This window comes from Coffea arabica, chromosome 4e (assembly GCF_036785885.1).
Source record: "Coffea arabica cultivar ET-39 chromosome 4e, Coffea Arabica ET-39 HiFi, whole genome shotgun sequence".
Classification (NCBI taxonomy): domain Eukaryota; kingdom Viridiplantae; phylum Streptophyta; class Magnoliopsida; order Gentianales; family Rubiaceae; genus Coffea; species Coffea arabica.
This window is the reverse complement of record NC_092317.1, coordinates 23,637,955-23,658,895: the sequence shown is the minus strand read 5'-3', so window position 1 is coordinate 23,658,895 and position 20,941 is coordinate 23,637,955. Positions and strand designations below refer to the sequence as shown.

At 37.8% G+C, this 20,941-nt stretch overlaps 2 long non-coding RNA genes across 2 annotated transcripts; both read left to right on the top strand.

Moving 5' to 3' along the window:
* The first annotated feature begins 1,201 nt into the window (after positions 1-1,201).
* LOC140005743 (uncharacterized) lies at positions 1,202-3,839 on the top strand. The gene is made up of 3 exons (XR_011813313.1): positions 1,202-1,382; positions 2,927-2,986; positions 3,717-3,839. It is a non-coding gene; the product is annotated as an uncharacterized lncRNA (long non-coding RNA).
* A 1,691-nt stretch (positions 3,840-5,530) lies between these two features.
* On the top strand, positions 5,531-8,168 carry LOC140005742 (uncharacterized). The gene is made up of 3 exons (XR_011813312.1): positions 5,531-5,711; positions 7,256-7,315; positions 8,046-8,168. It is a non-coding gene; the product is annotated as an uncharacterized lncRNA (long non-coding RNA).
* Positions 8,169-20,941: the final 12,773 nt, after the last annotated feature.

Sequence of the window (20,941 nt, the reverse complement as noted above, 5' to 3'; positions counted from 1 at the left end):
GAATGTGAATAGTATGGACGTGAAATATATTGAAGATATTCATGGGATTTGGGATCCTTCTTATCCACGTGTTACGAGCCTTGATTAAGTGTAGTACCTGAGTGATACGTAAGATTAATGCTCTATAAGTTATGCGACTTGTTTTGATTAAATGTGTTATATTGCCTATGATTTAGAAGGGTCTAAGTCAAGAGTGCCAGCTAGAATGTACTCCCTGGATCAACAGGCTTTACCTGAACCATTGGAGATAGTAGAAGGTACGATTCGTGTTTACTATTGTTTAACCAAATATTGACTATAGTGAAACCTGAGAGCTGGAAATGAATATATAAGGAAAATACCCTACATTATTTCGAGGTGCATGTATGAATTTCGAGGACGAAATTCTTTTAAGGAGGGGAGAGTGTGACGCCCCGAAAATTAGGAGATTGTTTGTAAATAAGATACTAAAGTGTATTTCTTTGGGTTTGATTTAAAACCTTATTTTGTTTTAAAAAGATTAGAAACCCTAAAATTTTAATCAAAAAAAACCCTAGTTTACTTGTGATTAACTGGTTTCCTTCAATATCTCATCTTTTAATAGAAACTCTAAATTCAATTTATGGAATTGGAAAATCCCTCATGTTATTTTAAAAATGTCCCTTTATTTGGAAATTATTATTTTTATTAAGGCTTGCTACCCCATTTATTCCACGATAAGTGTAAATAAACCTAGAAAGTAGGTTTTCACCTTTGGTTTTAAGATCGGAGTAAAATTAGGGTTTTCGCAATTTTTCACCGGATGAATTTTCGGTACAAAGTAAGGATTAAATTTGGAGATTAAAAGTGACTTTTAAGTGAGAAATAATATGTGAGTAGTAGCAATGATATAAGGTTAGTGAATGGGAAGTAAAAACCCTAGTATGTGAGTTTTAAGAAAAACGGCGCCAACCGGCGGGTCCCGCGCACTACCGTTTGAACGCACCACTTGACCACCACTTTCTTACTGTATAAGCTCATTACTAATTGAGCAAAATATCTTCCCCCTCATGATGATAGCTTGACCGAATGTGTGGCTCAAATGCAAGGAAGAAAGAGAAAATTTTGTGGTTGAGATTAAACCAAGTGTTAGCCAAACTTGTGGCTAGAATTAATTCTTATCTTTCCATCTTCTTATAAGACAAACTTAGCTTCATTTCCTTCCATTTCTGCATCATTCCAGCCGACCAAGAGAGAGAGAGAAGTGAGAGCTTGAGCAACCACATTCCTTCTTGATTCACACCAACCAAGTGCTAAGCTAGAAATCTAAACCGATTGATTGCAAGTTTGGAAGCTTGGGAAGCTAAGGAACCAAGAAATTTCAAAGGAAGTGAACTATCACTCATCCAAGCCTTGTTTTTGAGGTATTCAATCTGATCATGGTCCTTGATCTTTTAAATCTTGTGTTAAGATGTTATTTAGCTTAAGTTTTGGCTTGATTTCAAGATGAGCAAGTGATTGTGATGATTATTGGATGAAATAATCAAATCAGGGTTTTGGGGATTTGCTGCCAAACTTGATGTGTGACTCACATATGTTGTAATTAAGGTTATATAAAGGGTTTTGGTAGTGATTAGAACAAGAAATTGAGGAAAGTTACATTAAAAACTGAAAATCCCAGAAATCTGGAAAATTGTTCTTCCATTCTGCCCGTTTTTGTAGCCCTATGTTAGAGGCCTAATTGGCCTTTGGTAAAAACATGAAAGTTGTTCAGAATGGTATTTTATAGGTGCCCACAAAATTTCAGCTCATTTGGAGCATCGTAGCTTGTGAAAAGACGAAAATACCCTCGCTGATCTAGGTCACTTTCCAGAATTCCGCGTGGACAGTTCAGTCCTTTTGATTGAGTTTATTCACTATGATCCGTTTAGATTTAGCCTTTCACCGAAACATAAAAGTTTTATTACCCTGTCTTAGCTTCGTAACGCCTCCAAGAACACCTTAATTGGATCTTGGTAGACTGAGATATGGTCATGTGAGTGAAATGCGGCTGATTAGCCGAATAGTTGAAACCAGGTTACATGAGTTGGGAATTTGATCAGGTTACATTGCAAATTTGACTGAGTGCTCTTCATGAAAGTTGTAGTGTTCTGAAGTAGCTTTAAAATTCCTCTAAGAACACCTGAATTGGATTTTTGTACACTGAGTTATGTTCATTACAGTGTTCTGCGTTTAAACAGCCGACGAATTAGTTTCTGGTTTAGTAATTCGAGAATTTGACCAAGTTACATTAGAAACTGGACTAAGTGACCTTCATGAATATTGTAGCTCTGTATCTTAGCTTCGAAACGGCATAGGTTTCATTTTAATCCGATAAGCGTAGCCTCGGATATGTTATTTCCGCATTTGTACGTCAAATCTGTTTTGAACTAAATTGAATTTCTGCACTTGTACTTAATACGATTCTTGTTATTATGATATTGTGAGCCTATGGAACGGCTCTTGACATGAATTGCTGATATGTATAATGTTGGGTTGTGTTTGAGAAAAACAATGAAGCCTAAAAGGCTGGAAAATTAGGTAAACACAAAGGGCATGCTGCCCGAATTTTTACTCGAGGACTAGAAAACTATATTAGCGACTTGAGTGAAGGTTAAGTATTTATCACTTGAACTAGTAAAGACCTTTGCTACTATGTTTCTTGAGTGTTATATGTTAAGACTTGGTCGAGCTCGTACCTTGAGGAAAAGACTTAATGGCCAATGTAAACTTGTATTTCCATGTACTTTCAACTCAAGTGTTATTTCCAAGTATTTATGCTACAAAACCTTATGATTTGAAAAGCGAGCAAGTGTTTCGCGAGTGTCTTTCAAATGAATTTCAATTGGTCGATTTTTAATGAATGGAATGTTAACGTTTCGAATTCGACTCGTGTTTCAAAGTTCTCAAACTGGAATTTTTATCGCAGATCTGGACTCCAAGCCTGGAGTGTAATTGAACGTGAATAATTGAAGCACTATATCTTTTGGTGAGTGCTTTCAAATACCGAATTGCACTAGATACTTGAACTTGATACGTGACCAATATGAGTACATGTTATATACGTGAATTGTTAGGGCAAGAGTGTACTTTATCGCACTTGCCCTTACGTGATATACTTGTTTATTGTTGCAATTGACTTGATATACTTGTTTATGGTGCGCGCACTTCCTGGAATTCCAGAAACCCTGCGGCAAGTTACTTGAGTCGAGCCGGCAAGGGCTTGGTCGATTGGGTAACGAACCCTGGGTCTCTTGTTTTGTCGAGTGGAGTGATATCTCCTCGGCTAAACGGTATACTCGAGTATTACCACACGTGTTTATTGAGGATTTTGGGCCCAGTAGGGGGTGAACGGTGGACGGAGAGTCGTGTAAGTGGTGTTCTACTGGATTGGTTACCTACTTAAAAGTTGACGGAGTGTCAACTGTTACTTGATCAAGCTCTGGAGATGCAATGGAAATTTGGCTCCTGAGAGCCTTCCGTATCCTTATACTTGAAAGTGATTATTGCTTATTGGATTGCTGTTCCTTTTGAAAATCGAAAAGCACTTTATACGTGCTCATTTGGAAATTTGCTACTTGAAATATTATTGTCCACTCTTATGAGTTTTGATGCCGTTAACTTGCTACATGGATATTCATACTTTTAAAATGGGCAATTTGTTATTTGAAACCTCACTGGGCTTTTAGCTCATTCCACGCTATTTGTTTTCCTTACAGGAATACGAGTGAGGCGTGAGTCGTGAACAGACTAGCGTAGTCTAGTTGCTCTTGAAATTGTTTTGACTTTTGACTTGTACTCGCGCTATTCCTCGAATGGAACATGTTGTACTTGGATTGTATACATTTTGAACTAGTTTGGTGTATTGAGGCTTTGTACCTCGATTTCTATCAATGTAAATTATAAGCTTGAATTGTGAATGTTATTTATGGTTCATGGATGTGTGTACATGACTCGATTGAGATAGTGAGTGAGTCCTGGCGAGAGCTGGGCAGGCGGTCCGCCGAACCCTTTGGTACGCCTTAGGTGGAGGTGGGGTCGTCACAGATGGTATCAGAGCTCCTATTGAGCTCGTGCCGGGAGAAGGTTCTCGGACTGTGGGGATTGACTTGTTAAGTGTGGAATGATTGTCTATTGTTGGAGATTTTAGATATGTATGCTGGGTAGGAATCTCTAATACGGGTGATTTACTCTTGGGACCGGCCGGCTCGAGTTGTGAATTACCTTATTGTGGATTCTTGTCCCCGAATACCAAAGAGTGACACCTTCACGATAAGCTGAGATCTCACGTAATATTGAGATAAATTTGGATTGTGAAAGCAAAGGCACGGGGAATGTGAATAGTATGGACGTGAAATATATTGAAGATATTCATGGGATTTGGGATCCTTCTTATCCACGTGTTACGAGCCTTGATTAAGTGTAGTACCTGAGTGATACGTAAGATTAATGCTCTATAAGTTATGCGACTTGTTTTGATTAAATGTGTTATATTGCCTATGATTTAGAAGGGTCTAAGTCAAGAGTGCCAGCTAGAATGTACTCCCTGGATCAACAGGCTTTACCTGAACCATTGGAGATAGTAGAAGGTACGATTCGTGTTTACTATTGTTTAACCAAATATTGACTATAGTGAAACCTGAGAGCTGGAAATGAATATATAAGGAAAATACCCTACATTATTTCGAGGTGCATGTATGAATTTCGAGGACGAAATTCTTTTAAGGAGGGGAGAGTGTGACGCCCCGAAAATTAGGAGATTGTTTGTAAATAAGATACTAAAGTGTATTTCTTTGGGTTTGATTTAAAACCTTATTTTGTTTTAAAAAGATTAGAAACCCTAAAATTTTAATCAAAAAAAACCCTAGTTTACTTGTGATTAACTGGTTTCCTTCAATATCTCATCTTTTAATAGAAACTCTAAATTCAATTTATGGAATTGGAAAATCCCTCATGTTATTTTAAAAATGTCCCTTTATTTGGAAATTATTATTTTTATTAAGGCTTGCTACCCCATTTATTCCACGATAAGTGTAAATAAACCTAGAAAGTAGGTTTTCACCTTTGGTTTTAAGATCGGAGTAAAATTAGGGTTTTCGCAATTTTTCACCGGATGAATTTTCGGTACAAAGTAAGGATTAAATTTGGAGATTAAAAGTGACTTTTAAGTGAGAAATAATATGTGAGTAGTAGCAATGATATAAGGTTAGTGAATGGGAAGTAAAAACCCTAGTATGTGAGTTTTAAGAAAAACGGCGCCAACCGGCGGGTCCCGCGCACTACCGTTTGAACGCACCACTTGACCACCACTTTCTTACTGTATAAGCTCATTACTAATTGAGCAAAATATCTTCCCCCTCATGATGATAGCTTGACCGAATGTGTGGCTCAAATGCAAGGAAGAAAGAGAAAATTTTGTGGTTGAGATTAAACCAAGTGTTAGCCAAACTTGTGGCTAGAATTAATTCTTATCTTTCCATCTTCTTATAAGACAAACTTAGCTTCATTTCCTTCCATTTCTGCATCATTCCAGCCGACCAAGAGAGAGAGAGAAGTGAGAGCTTGAGCAACCACATTCCTTCTTGATTCACACCAACCAAGTGCTAAGCTAGAAATCTAAACCGATTGATTGCAAGTTTGGAAGCTTGGGAAGCTAAGGAACCAAGAAATTTCAAAGGAAGTGAACTATCACTCATCCAAGCCTTGTTTTTGAGGTATTCAATCTGATCATGGTCCTTGATCTTTTAAATCTTGTGTTAAGATGTTATTTAGCTTAAGTTTTGGCTTGATTTCAAGATGAGCAAGTGATTGTGATGATTATTGGATGAAATAATCAAATCAGGGTTTTGGGGATTTGCTGCCAAACTTGATGTGTGACTCACATATGTTGTAATTAAGGTTATATAAAGGGTTTTGGTAGTGATTAGAACAAGAAATTGAGGAAAGTTACATTAAAAACTGAAAATCCCAGAAATCTGGAAAATTGTTCTTCCATTCTGCCCGTTTTTGTAGCCCTATGTTAGAGGCCTAATTGGCCTTTGGTAAAAACATGAAAGTTGTTCAGAATGGTATTTTATAGGTGCCCACAAAATTTCAGCTCATTTGGAGCATCGTAGCTTGTGAAAAGACGAAAATACCCTCGCTGATCTAGGTCACTTTCCAGAATTCCGCGTGGACAGTTCAGTCCTTTTGATTGAGTTTATTCACTATGATCCGTTTAGATTTAGCCTTTCACCGAAACATAAAAGTTTTATTACCCTGTCTTAGCTTCGTAACGCCTCCAAGAACACCTTAATTGGATCTTGGTAGACTGAGATATGGTCATGTGAGTGAAATGCGGCTGATTAGCCGAATAGTTGAAACCAGGTTACATGAGTTGGGAATTTGATCAGGTTACATTGCAAATTTGACTGAGTGCTCTTCATGAAAGTTGTAGTGTTCTGAAGTAGCTTTAAAATTCCTCTAAGAACACCTGAATTGGATTTTTGTACACTGAGTTATGTTCATTACAGTGTTCTGCGTTTAAACAGCCGACGAATTAGTTTCTGGTTTAGTAATTCGAGAATTTGACCAAGTTACATTAGAAACTGGACTAAGTGACCTTCATGAATATTGTAGCTCTGTATCTTAGCTTCGAAACGGCATAGGTTTCATTTTAATCCGATAAGCGTAGCCTCGGATATGTTATTTCCGCATTTGTACGTCAAATCTGTTTTGAACTAAATTGAATTTCTGCACTTGTACTTAATACGATTCTTGTTATTATGATATTGTGAGCCTATGGAACGGCTCTTGACATGAATTGCTGATATGTATAATGTTGGGTTGTGTTTGAGAAAAACAATGAAGCCTAAAAGGCTGGAAAATTAGGTAAACACAAAGGGCATGCTGCCCGAATTTTTACTCGAGGACTAGAAAACTATATTAGCGACTTGAGTGAAGGTTAAGTATTTATCACTTGAACTAGTAAAGACCTTTGCTACTATGTTTCTTGAGTGTTATATGTTAAGACTTGGTCGAGCTCGTACCTTGAGGAAAAGACTTAATGGCCAATGTAAACTTGTATTTCCATGTACTTTCAACTCAAGTGTTATTTCCAAGTATTTATGCTACAAAACCTTATGATTTGAAAAGCGAGCAAGTGTTTCGCGAGTGTCTTTCAAATGAATTTCAATTGGTCGATTTTTAATGAATGGAATGTTAACGTTTCGAATTCGACTCGTGTTTCAAAGTTCTCAAACTGGAATTTTTATCGCAGATCTGGACTCCAAGCCTGGAGTGTAATTGAACGTGAATAATTGAAGCACTATATCTTTTGGTGAGTGCTTTCAAATACCGAATTGCACTAGATACTTGAACTTGATACGTGACCAATATGAGTACATGTTATATACGTGAATTGTTAGGGCAAGAGTGTACTTTATCGCACTTGCCCTTACGTGATATACTTGTTTATTGTTGCAATTGACTTGATATACTTGTTTATGGTGCGCGCACTTCCTGGAATTCCAGAAACCCTGCGGCAAGTTACTTGAGTCGAGCCGGCAAGGGCTTGGTCGATTGGGTAACGAACCCTGGGTCTCTTGTTTTGTCGAGTGGAGTGATATCTCCTCGGCTAAACGGTATACTCGAGTATTACCACACGTGTTTATTGAGGATTTTGGGCCCAGTAGGGGGTGAACGGTGGACGGAGAGTCGTGTAAGTGGTGTTCTACTGGATTGGTTACCTACTTAAAAGTTGACGGAGTGTCAACTGTTACTTGATCAAGCTCTGGAGATGCAATGGAAATTTGGCTCCTGAGAGCCTTCCGTATCCTTATACTTGAAAGTGATTATTGCTTATTGGATTGCTGTTCCTTTTGAAAATCGAAAAGCACTTTATACGTGCTCATTTGGAAATTTGCTACTTGAAATATTATTGTCCACTCTTATGAGTTTTGATGCCGTTAACTTGCTACATGGATATTCATACTTTTAAAATGGGCAATTTGTTATTTGAAACCTCACTGGGCTTTTAGCTCATTCCACGCTATTTGTTTTCCTTACAGGAATACGAGTGAGGCGTGAGTCGTGAACAGACTAGCGTAGTCTAGTTGCTCTTGAAATTGTTTTGACTTTTGACTTGTACTCGCGCTATTCCTCGAATGGAACATGTTGTACTTGGATTGTATACATTTTGAACTAGTTTGGTGTATTGAGGCTTTGTACCTCGATTTCTATCAATGTAAATTATAAGCTTGAATTGTGAATGTTATTTATGGTTCATGGATGTGTGTACATGACTCGATTGAGATAGTGAGTGAGTCCTGGCGAGAGCTGGGCAGGCGGTCCGCCGAACCCTTTGGTACGCCTTAGGTGGAGGTGGGGTCGTCACACAGTAAGTATAAGAGATTTTCTTCAATTCTTTCGGACGTCCGGTGCAAGCTTTTTGAGCATCTGACAGCAAACAAAGAGATTTGAGAAATGTCTTATTTCCTTCGGTCGTCCGGTGGTGGAGTTCTTCATGCGTCCGAAGTTACGCAATGATTATCGGACGTCCGATCTAAGCGTCCGAAAGCTTTCAGCAGCCTTTGTCCCTTTCAATTGCATTTGATCTTTGAGTCTGATTGCTGCATTACTGAAGGTATCTCTAGAAAAGATATTAGTATTATCCATTTGTTTTGTAAACATCAAAAGTTAGGAACCAGGATCAATATTCTCCCCCTTTTTGATGATGACAAAACAATGGATAAAGGAAAAAAAAGATTGTGCATATGAGTATAAGCTCCCCCTCACCTATTGCCTCAGAAAAATTTAAGAAACAAACATATAATCTCAGAATAAACTCCCCCTTTCACAAAGCATCCATTTTGAATGCTGCATAACTGAAGGTATTTCTAGAAAAGATATTAGTATTATCCATTTGTTTTGTAAACATCTAAAGTATTAACCATTTTAATTGCTCTGATACCAATTGTATGGATCGAAGACCACCAAGTGGAAGAGATAAACAATGTACAGATCACAAACGTAACAATAAGTAAATAGAAAGGAAAGAATTGCAAACCAATTAACAACCCAGCTCCTCCTGAGCTTGTAGATTAATTCAAATAAACTTCTTCAAGTCGATGAATTACAATCACTCTTGCGTACAAAGGAAGGTTCACCTCCTTCTTGCCCCGAACACCACTCGGTCTAACCAAGAAATTTTACTATCCCTCAAGACAACCCTCACAGAGTTACACTCATGAAGTATTCACTCACAAATGAAAAGTTTACAATGAACCTCACACCACTAAGACTACAAATCTTCTCTGAATAGTATTTTCTCACTAAAATCACTCTAGATCTTTTGTATCTTCAGTGTGCAAAAGTTGTTTAAAATATCTGACCAACCACTATTTATATAGGACCAAGAAATTGCCTCATTAATGTTTCCAACGGATAGAAACTAGATGAAGAGTCAACTAGCCGTTGGAGTGTCGGACGTCCGATAGTCCTGTTTTTTGCGTCCGACAATTCTGTTTTTTGCGTCCGACAGCAGGCAGTAAGTTTAAGAGATTTTCTTCAATTCTTTCGGACGTCCGGTGCAAGCTTTTTGTGCGTCCGACAGCAAACAAAGAGATTTGAGAAATGTCTTATTTCCTTCGGTCGTCCGGTGGTGGAGTTCTTCATGCGTCCGAAGTTACGCAATGATTATCGGACGTCCGATCTAAGCGTCCGACAGCTTTCAGCAGCCTTTGTCCTTTTCAATTGCATTTGATCTTTGAGTCTGATTGCTGCATTACTGAAGGTATCTCTAGAAAAGATATTAGTATTATCCATTTGTTTTGTAAACATCAAAAGTTAGGAACTAGGATCAATATTCTCCCCCTTTTTGATGATGACAAAACAATGGATAAAGGAAAGAAAAAGATTGTGCATATGAGTATAAGCTCTCCCTCACCTATTGCCTCAGAAAAATTTAAGAAACAAACATATAATCTCAGAATAAACTCCCCCATTCACAAAGCATCCATTTTGATTGCAGCATAACTGAAGGTATTTCTAGAAAAAATATTAGTATTATCCATTTGTTTTGTAAACATCAAAAGTATTATCCATTTTGATTGCTCTGATACCAATTGTAAGGATCGAAGACCACCAAGTGGAAGAGATAAACAATGTACAGATCACAAACGTAACAATAAGTAAATAGAAAGGAAAGAATTGCAAACCAATTAACTACCCAACTCCTGCTGAGCTTGTAGATTAATTCAAATAAGCTTCTTCAAGTTGATGAATTACAATCACTCTTGCGTACAAAGGAAGGTTCACCTCCTTCTTGCCCCGAACACCACTCGGTCTAACCAAGAAATTTTACTATCCCTCAGGACAACCCTCACAGAGCTACACTCATGAAGTATTCACTCACAAATGAAAAGTTTACACTGAATCTCACACCACTAAGACTACAAATCTTCTTTGAAAAGTATTTTCGCACTAAAATCACTCTAGATCTTTTCTATCTTTAGTGTGCAAAAGTTGTTTAAAGTATCTGACCAACCACTATTTATTTAGGACCAAGAAAGTGCCTCATTAATGTTTCCAACGGATAGAAAGTAGATAAAGAGTCAACTAGCCGTTGGAGTATCGGACGTCCGATTGTCCTATTTTTTGCGTCCGACAGCAGGCATTGAGTTTAAGAGATTTTCTTCAATTCTTTCAGACGTCCGGTGCAGGTTCTTTGTGCGTCCGACAGCAAACAAAGTGATTTGAGAAATGTCTTATTTCTTTCGGACGTCCGGTGGTGGAGTTCTTCATGCGTCCGAAGTTACGCAATGATTATCGGACGTCCGATCCAAGCGTCCGACAGCTTTCAGCTGCCTTTGTCCCTTTCAATTGCATTTGATCTTTGAGTCTGATCGCTGCATTACTGAAGTTATCTCTGAAAAAGATATTAGTATTATCCATTTATTTTGTAAACATCAAAAGTTAGGAACCAGGATCAATATTCTCCCCCTTTTTGATGATGACAAAACAATGGATAAAGGAAAGAAAAAGATTGTGCATATGAGTACAAGCTCCCCCTCACCTATTGCCTCAGAAAAATTTACGAAACAAACACATAATCTCAGAATAAACTCCCCCTTTCACAAAGCATCCATTTTGATTGCTGCATAACTGAAGGTATTTCTAGAAAAGATATTAGTATTATCCATTTGTTTTGTAAACATCAAAAGTATTATCCATTTTGATTGCTCTGATACCAATTGTAAGGATCGAAGACCACCAAGTGGAAGAGATAAACAATGTACAGATCACAAACGTAACAATAAGTAAATAGAAAGGAAAGAATTGCAAACCAATTAACTACCCAGCTCCTCCAGAGCTTGTAGATTAATTTAAATAAGCTTCTTCAAATTGATGAATTACAATCACGCTTGCGTACAAAGGAAGGTTCACCTCCTCCTTGCCCCGAACACCACTCGGTCTAGCCAGGAAATTTTACTATCCCTCAAGACAACCCTCACAGAGCTACACTCATGAAGTATTCACTTACAAGTGAAAAGTTTACAATGAACCTCACACCACTAAGACTACAAATCTTCTTTTAAGAGTATTTTCTCACTAAAATCACTCTAGATATTTTGTATCTTCAGTGTTCAAAAGTTGTTTAAAGTATCTGACCAACCACTATTTATATAGGACCAAGAAAGTGCCTCATTAATGTTTCCAACCGATAGAAAGTAGATGAAGAGTCAACTAGCCGTTGGAGTGTCGGACGTCCGATAGTCCTGTTTTTTGCGTCCGACAGTCCTGTTTTTTGCATCCGACAACAGGCAGTGAGTTTAAGAGATTTTTTTCAATTCTTTCTGACGTCCGGTGCAAATTCTTTGTGCGTCCGACAGCAAACAAAGGGATTTGAGAAATGTCTTATTTCCTTCGGACGTCCAGTGGTGGAGTTCTTCATGCGTCCGAAGTTACGCAATGATTATCGGACGTCCGATCCAAGCGTCCGACAGCTTTCTACAGCCTTTGTCCCTTTCAATTGCATTTGATCTTTGAGTCTGATCGCTGCATTACTGAAGTTATCTCTGAAAAAGATATTAATATTATCCATTTATTTTGTAAACATCAAAAGTTAGGAACCAGGATCAATATTCTCCCCCTTTTTCATGATGACAAAACAATGGATAAAGGAAAGAAAAAGATTGTGCATATGAGTATAAGTTCCCCCTCACCTATTGCCTCAGAAAAATTTACGAAACAAACACATAATCTCAGAATAAACTCCCCCTTTCACAAAGCATCCATTTTGATTGCTGCATATCTGAAGGTATTTCTAGAAAAGATATTAGTATTATCCATTTGTTTTGTAAACATCAAAAGTATTATCCATTTTGATTGCTCTGATACCAATTGTAAGGATCGAAGACCACCAAGTGGAAGAGATAAACAATGTACAGATCACAAACGTAACAATAAGTAAATAGAAAGGAAAGAATTGCAAACCAATTAACTACCCAGCTCCTCCAGAGCTTGTAGATTAATTTAAATAAGCTTCTTCAAATTGATGAATTACAATCACGCTTGCGTACAAAGGAAGGTTCACCTCCTCCTTGCCCCGAACACCACTCGGTCTAGCCAGGAAATTTTACTATCCCTCAAGACAACCCTCACAGAGCTACACTCATGAAGTATTCACTTACAAGTGAAAAGTTTACAATGAACCTCACACCACTAAGACTACAAATCTTCTTTTAAGAGTATTTTCTCACTAAAATCACTCTAGATATTTTGTATCTTCAGTGTTCAAAAGTTGTTTAAAGTATCTGACCAACCACTATTTATATAGGACCAAGAAAGTGCCTCATTAATGTTTCCAACCGATAGAAAGTAGATGAAGAGTCAACTAGCCGTTGGAGTGTCGGACGTCCGATAGTCCTGTTTTTTGCGTCCGACAGTCCTGTTTTTTGCATCCGACAGCAGGCAGTGAGTTTAAGAGATTTTTTTCAATTCTTTCTGACGTCCGGTGCAAATTCTTTGTGCGTCCGACAGCAAACAAAGGGATTTGAGAAATGTCTTATTTCCTTCGGACGTCCGGTGGTGGAGTTCTTCATGCGTCCGAAGTTACGCAATGATTATCGGACGTCCGATCCAAGCGTCCGACAGCTTTCTGCAGCCTTTGTCCCTTTCAATTGCATTTGATCTTTGAGTCTGATCGCTGCATTACTGAAGTTATCTCTGAAAAAGATATTAGTATTATCCATTTATTTTGTAAATATCAAAAGTTAGGAACCAGGATCAATATTCTCCCCCTTTTTGATGATGACAAAACAATGGATAAAGGAAAGAAAAAGATTGTGCATATGAGTACAAGCTCCCCCTCACCTATTGCCTCAGAAAAATTTACGAAACAAACACATAATCTCAGAATAAACTCCCCCTTTCACAAAGCATCCATTTTGATTGCTGCATAACTGAAGGTATTTCTAGAAAAGATATTAGTATTATCCATTTGTTTTGTAAACATCAAAAGTATTATCCATTTTGATTGCTCTGATACCAATTGTAAGGATCGAAGACCACCAAGTGGAAGAGATAAACAATGTACAGATCACAAACGTAACAATAAGTAAATAGAAAGGAAAGAATTGCAAACCAATTAACTACCCAGCTCCTCCAGAGCTTGTAGATTAATTTAAATAAGCTTCTTCAAATTGATGAATTACAATCACGCTTGCGTACAAAGGAAGGTTCACCTCCTCCTTGCCCCGAACACCACTCGGTCTAGCCAGGAAATTTTACTATCCCTCAAGACAACCCTCACAGAGCTACACTCATGAAGTATTCACTTACAAGTGAAAAGTTTACAATGAACCTCACACCACTAAGACTACAAATCTTCTTTTAAGAGTATTTTCTCACTAAAATCACTCTAGATATTTTGTATCTTCAGTGTTCAAAAGTTGTTTAAAGTATCTGACCAACCACTATTTATATAGGACCAAGAAAGTGCCTCATTAATGTTTCCAACCGATAGAAAGTAGATGAAGAGTCAACTAGCCGTTGGAGTGTCGGACGTCCGATAGTCCTGTTTTTTGCGTCCGACAGTCCTGTTTTTTGCATCCGACAGCAGGCAGTGAGTTTAAGAGATTTTTTTCAATTCTTTCTGACGTCCGGTGCAAATTCTTTGTGCGTCCGACAGCAAACAAAGGGATTTGAGAAATGTCTTATTTCCTTCGGACGTCCGGTGGTGGAGTTCTTCATGCGTCCGAAGTTACGCAATGATTATCGGACGTCCGATCCAAGCGTCCGACAGCTTTCTGCAGCCTTTGTCCCTTTCAATTGCATTTGATCTTTGAGTCTGATCGCTGCATTACTGAAGTTATCTCTGAAAAAGATATTAGTATTATCCATTTATTTTGTAAATATCAAAAGTTAGGAACCAGGATCAATATTCTCCCCCTTTTTGATGATGACAAAACAATGGATAAAGGAAAGAAAAAGATTGTGCATATGAGTATAAGCTCCCCCTCACCTATTGCCTCAGAAAAATTTACGAAACAAACACATAATCTCAGAATAAACTCCCCCTTTCACAAAGCATCCATTTTGATTGCTGCATAACTGAAGGTATTTCTAGAAAAGATATTAGTATTATCCATTTGTTTTGTAAACATCAAAAGTATTATCCATTTTGATTGCTCTAATACCAATTGTAAGGATCGAAGACCACCAAGTGGAAGAGATAAACAATGTACAGATCACAAACGTAACAATAAGTAAATAGAAAGGAAAGAATTGCAAACCAATTAACTACCCAGCTCCTCCAGAGCTTGTAGATTAATTTAAATAAGCTTCTTCAAATTGATGAATTACAATCACGCTTGCGTACAAAGGAAGGTTCACCTCCTCCTTGCCCCGAACACCACTCGGTCTAGCCAGGAAATTTTACTATCCCTCAAGACAACCCTCACAGAGCTACACTCATGAAGTATTCACTTACAAGTGAAAAGTTTACAATGAACCTCACACCACTAAGACTACAAATCTTTCTTGAAGAGTATTTTCTCACTAAAATCTCTCTAGATATTTTGTATCTTCAGTGTTCAAAAGTTGTTTAAAGTATCTGACCAACCACTATTTATATAGAACCAAAAAAAGTGCCTCATTAATGTTTCCAACCGATAGAAAATAGATGAAGAGTCAACTAGCCGTTGGAGTGTCGGACGTCCGATAGTCCTGTTTTTTGCGTCCGACAGCAGGCAGTGAGTTTAAGAGATTTTTTTCAATTCTTTCTGACGTCCGGTGCAAACTCTTTGTGCGTCCGATAGCAAACAAAGAGATTTGAGAAATGTCTTATTTCCTTCAGACGTCCGGTGGTGGAGTTCTTCATGCGTCCGAAGTTACGCAATGATTATCGGACGTCCGATCTAAGCGTCCGACAGCTTTCAGCAGCCTTTGTCCCTTTCAATTGCATTTGATCTTTGAGTCTGATTGCTGCATTACTGAAGGTATCTCTAGCAAATATATTAGTATTATCCATTTGTTTTGTAAACATCAAAAGTTAGGAACCAGGATCAATATTCTCCCCCTTTTTTGATGATGACAAAACAATGGATAAAGGAAAGAAAAAGATTGTGCATATGAGTATAAGCTCCCCCTCACCTATTGCCTCAGAAAAATTTACGAAACAAACACATAATCTCAGAATAAACTCCCCCTTTCACAAAGCATCCATTTTGATTGCTGCATAACTGAAGGTATTTCTAGAAAAGATATTAGTATTATCCATTTGTTTTGTAAACATCAAAAGTATTATCCATTTTGATTGCTCTGATACCAATTGTAAGGATCGAAGACCACCAAGTGGAAGAGATAAACAATGTACAGATCACAAACGTAACAATAAGTAAATAGAAAGGAAAGAATTGCAAACCAATTAACTACCCAGCTCCTCCAGAGCTTGTAGATTAATTTAAATAAGCTTCTTCAAATTGATGAATTACAATCACGCTTGCGTACAAAGGAAGGTTCACCTCCTCCTTGCCCCGAACACCACTCGGTCTAGCCAGGAAATTTTACTATCCCTCAAGACAACCCTCACAGAGCTACACTCATGAAGTATTCACTTACAAGTGAAAAGTTTACAATGAACCTCACACCACTAAGACTACAAATCTTCTTTTAAGAGTATTTTCTCACTAAAATCACTCTAGATATTTTGTATCTTCAGTGTTCAAAAGTTGTTTAAAGTATCTGACCAACCACTATTTATATAGGACCAAGAAAGTGCCTCATTAATGTTTCCAACCGATAGAAAGTAGATGAAGAGTCAACTAGCCGTTGGAGTGTCGGACGTCCGATAGTCCTGTTTTTTGCGTCCGACAGTCCTGTTTTTTGCATCCGACAGCAGGCAGTGAGTTTAAGAGATTTTTTTCAATTCTTTCTGACGTCCGGTGCAAATTCTTTGTGCGTCCGACAGCAAACAAAGGGATTTGAGAAATGTCTTATTTCCTTCGGACGTCCGGTGGTGGAGTTCTTCATGCGTCCGAAGTTACGCAATGATTATCGGACGTCCGATCCAAGCGTCCGACAGCTTTCTGCAGCCTTTGTCCCTTTCAATTGCATTTGATCTTTGAGTCTGATCGCTGCATTACTGAAGTTATCTCTGAAAAAGATATTAGTATTATCCATTTATTTTGTAAATATCAAAAGTTAGGAACCAGGATCAATATTCTCCCCCTTTTTGATGATGACAAAACAATGGATAAAGGAAAGAAAAAGATTGTGCATATGAGTATAAGCTCCCCCTCACCTATTGCCTCAGAAAAATTTACGAAACAAACACATAATCTCAGAATAAACTCCCCCTTTCACAAAGCATCCATTTTGATTGCTGCATAACTGAAGGTATTTCTAGAAAAGATATTAGTATTATCCATTTGTTTTGTAAACATCAAAAGTATTATCCATTTTGATTGCTCTAATACCAATTGTAAGGATCGAAGACCACCAAGTGGAAGAGATAAACAATGTACAGATCACAAACGTAACAATAAGTAAATAGAAAGGAAAGAATTGCAAACCAATTAACTACCCAGCTCCTCCAGAGCTTGTAGATTAATTTAAATAAGCTTCTTCAAATTGATGAATTACAATCACGCTTGCGTACAAAGGAAGGTTCACCTCCTCCTTGCCCCGAACACCACTCGGTCTAGCCAGGAAATTTTACTATCCCTCAAGACAACCCTCACAGAGCTACACTCATGAAGTATTCACTTACAAGTGAAAAGTTTACAATGAACCTCACACCACTAAGACTACAAATCTTTCTTGAAGAGTATTTTCTCACTAAAATCTCTCTAGATATTTTGTATCTTCAGTGTTCAAAAGTTGTTTAAAGTATCTGACCAACCACTATTTATATAGAACCAAAAAAAGTGCCTCATTAATGTTTCCAACCGATAGAAAATAGATGAAGAGTCAACTAGCCGTTGGAGTGTCGGACGTCCGATAGTCCTGTTTTTTGCGTCCGACAGCAGGCAGTGAGTTTAAGAGATTTTTTTCAATTCTTTCTGACGTCCGGTGCAAACTCTTTGTGCGTCCGATAGCAAACAAAGAGATTTGAGAAATGTCTTATTTCCTTCAGACGTCCGGTGGTGGAGTTCTTCATGCGTCCGAAGTTACGCAATGATTATCGGACGTCCGATCTAAGCGTCCGACAGCTTTCAGCAGCCTTTGTCCCTTTCAATTGCATTTGATCTTTGAGTCTGATTGCTGCATTACTGAAGGTATCTCTAGCAAATATATTAGTATTATCCATTTGTTTTGTAAACATCAAAAGTTAGGAACCAGGATCAATATTCTCCCCCTTTTTTGATGATGACAAAACAATGGATAAAGGAAAGAAAAAGATTGTGCATATGAGTATAAGCTCCCCCTCACCTATTGCCTCAGAAAAATTTACGAAACAAACACATAATCTCAGAATAAACTCCCCCTTTCACAAAGCATCCATTTTGATTGCTGCATAACTGAAGGTATTTCTAGAAAAGATATTAGTATTATCCATTTGTTTTGTAAACATCAAAAGTATTATCCATTTTGATTGCTCTGATACCAATTGTAAGGATCGAAGACCACCAAGTGGAAGAGATAAACAATGTACAGATCACAAACGTAACAATAAGTAAATAGAAAGGAAAGAATTGCAAACCAATTAACTACCCAGCTCCTCCAGAGCTTGTAGATTAATTTAAATAAGCTTCTTCAAATTGATGAATTACAATCACGCTTGCGTACAAAGGAAGGTTCACCTCCTCCTTGCCCCGAACACCACTCGGTCTAGCCAGGAAATTTTACTATCCCTCAAGACAACCCTCACAGAGCTACACTCATGAAGTATTCACTTACAAGTGAAAAGTTTACAATGAACCTCACACCACTAAGACTACAAATCTTCTTTTAAGAGTATTTTCTCACTAAAATCACTCTAGATATTTTGTATCTTCAGTGTTCAAAAGTTGTTTAAAGTATCTGACCAACCACTATTTATATAGGACCAAGAAAGTGCCTCATTAATGTTTCCAACCGATAGAAAGTAGATTAAGAGTCAACTAGCCGTTGGAGTGTCGGACGTCCGATAGTCCTGTTTTTTGCGTCCGACAGTCCTGTTTTTTGCATCCGACAACAGGCAGTGAGTTTAAGAGATTTTTTTCAATTCTTTCTGACGTCCGGTGCAAATTCTTTGTGCGTCCGACAGCAAACAAAGGGATTTGAGAAATGTCTTATTTCCTTCGGACGTCCAGTGGTGGAGTTCTTCATGCGTCCGAAGTTACGCAATGATTATCGGACGTCCGATCCAAGCGTCCGACAGCTTTCTACAGCCTTTGTCCCTTTCAATTGCATTTGATCTTTGAGTCTGATCGCTGCATTACTGAAGTTATCTCTGAAAAAGATATTAATATTATCCATTTATTTTGTAAACATCAAAAGTTAGGAACCAGGATCAATATTCTCCCCCTTTTTCATGATGACAAAACAATGGATAAAGGAAAGAAAAAGATTGTGCATATGAGTATAAGCTCCCCCTCACCTATTGCCTCAGAAAAATTTACGAAACAAACACATAATCTCAGAATAAACTCCCCCTTTCACAAAGCATCCATTTTGATTGCTGCATATCTGAAGGTATTTCTAGAAAAGATATTAGTATTATCCATTTGTTTTGTAAACATCAAAAGTATTATCCATTTTGATTGCTCTGATACCAATTGTAAGGATCGAAGACCACCAAGTGGAAGAGATAAACAATGTACAGATCACAAACGTAACAATAAGTAAATAGAAAGGAAAGAATTGCAAACCAATTAACTACCCAGCTCCTCCAGAGCTTGTAGATTAATTTAAATAAGCTTCTTCAAATTGATGAATTACAATCACGCTTGCGTACAAAGGAAGGTTCACCTCCTCCTTGCCCCGAACACCACTCGGTCTAGCCAGAAAATTTTACTATCCCTCAAGACAACCCTCACAGAGCTACACTCATGAAGTATTCACTTACAAGTGAAAAGTTTACAATGAACCTCACACCACTAAGACTACAAATCTTCTTTTAAGAGTATTTTCTCACTAAAATCACTCTAGATATTTTGTATCTTCAGTGTTCAAAAGTTGTTTAAAGTATCTGACCAACCACTATTTATATAGGACCAAAAAAGTGCCTCATTAATGTTTCCAACCGATAGAAAGTAGATGAAGAGTCAACTAGCCGTTGGAGTGTCGGACGTCCGATAGTCCTGTTTTTTGCGTCCGACAGTCCTGTTTTTTGCATCCGACAGCAGGCAGTGAGTTTAAGAGATTTTTTTCAATTCTTTCTGACGTCCGGTGCAAATTCTTTGTGCGTCCGACAGCAAACAAAGGGATTTGAGAAATGTCTTATTTCCTTCGGACGTCCGGTGGTGGAGTTCTTCATGCGTCCGAAGTTACGCAATGATTATCGGACGTCCGATCCAAGCGTCCGACAGCTTTCTGCAGCCTTTGTCCCTTTCAATTGCATTTGATCTTTGAGTCTGATCGCTGCATTACTGAAGTTATCTCTGAAAAAGATATTAGTATTATCCATTTATTTTGTAAACATCAAAAGTTAGGAACCAGGATCAATATTCTCCCCCTTTTTGATGATGACAAAACAATGGATAAAGGAAAGAAAAAGATTGTGCATATGAGTATAAGCTCCCCCTCACCTATTGCCTCAGAAAAATTTACGAAACAAACACATAATCTCAGAATAAACTCCCCCTTTCACAAAGCATCCATTTTGATTGCTGCATAACTGAAGGTATTTCTAGAAAAGATATTAGTATTATCCATTTGTTTTGTAAACATCAAAAGTATTATCCATTTTGATTGCTCTAATACCAATTGTAAGGATCGAAGACCACCAAGTGGAAGAGATAAACAATGTACAGATCACAAACGTAACAATAAGTAAATAGAAAGGAAAGAATTGCAAACCAATTAACTACCCAGCTCCTCCAGAGCTTGTAGATTAATTTAAATAAGCTTCTTCAAATTGATGAATTACAATCACGCTTGCGTACAAAGGAAGGTTCACCTCCTCCTTGCCCCGAACACCACTCGGTCTAGCCAGGAAATTTTACTATCCCTCAAGACAACCCTCACAGAGCTACACTCATGAAGTATTCACTTACAAGTGAAAAGTTTACAATGAACCTCACACCACTAAGACTACAAATCTTCTTTTAAGAGTATTTTCTCACTAAAATCACTCTAGATATTTTGTATCTTCAGTGTTCAAAAGTTGTTTAAAGTATCTGACCAACCACTATTTATATAGGACCAAGAAAGTGCCTAATTAATGTTTCCAACCGATAGAAAATAGATGAAGAGTCAACTAGCCGTTGGAGTGTCGGACGTCCGATAGTCCTGTTTTTTGTGTCCGACAGCAGGCAGT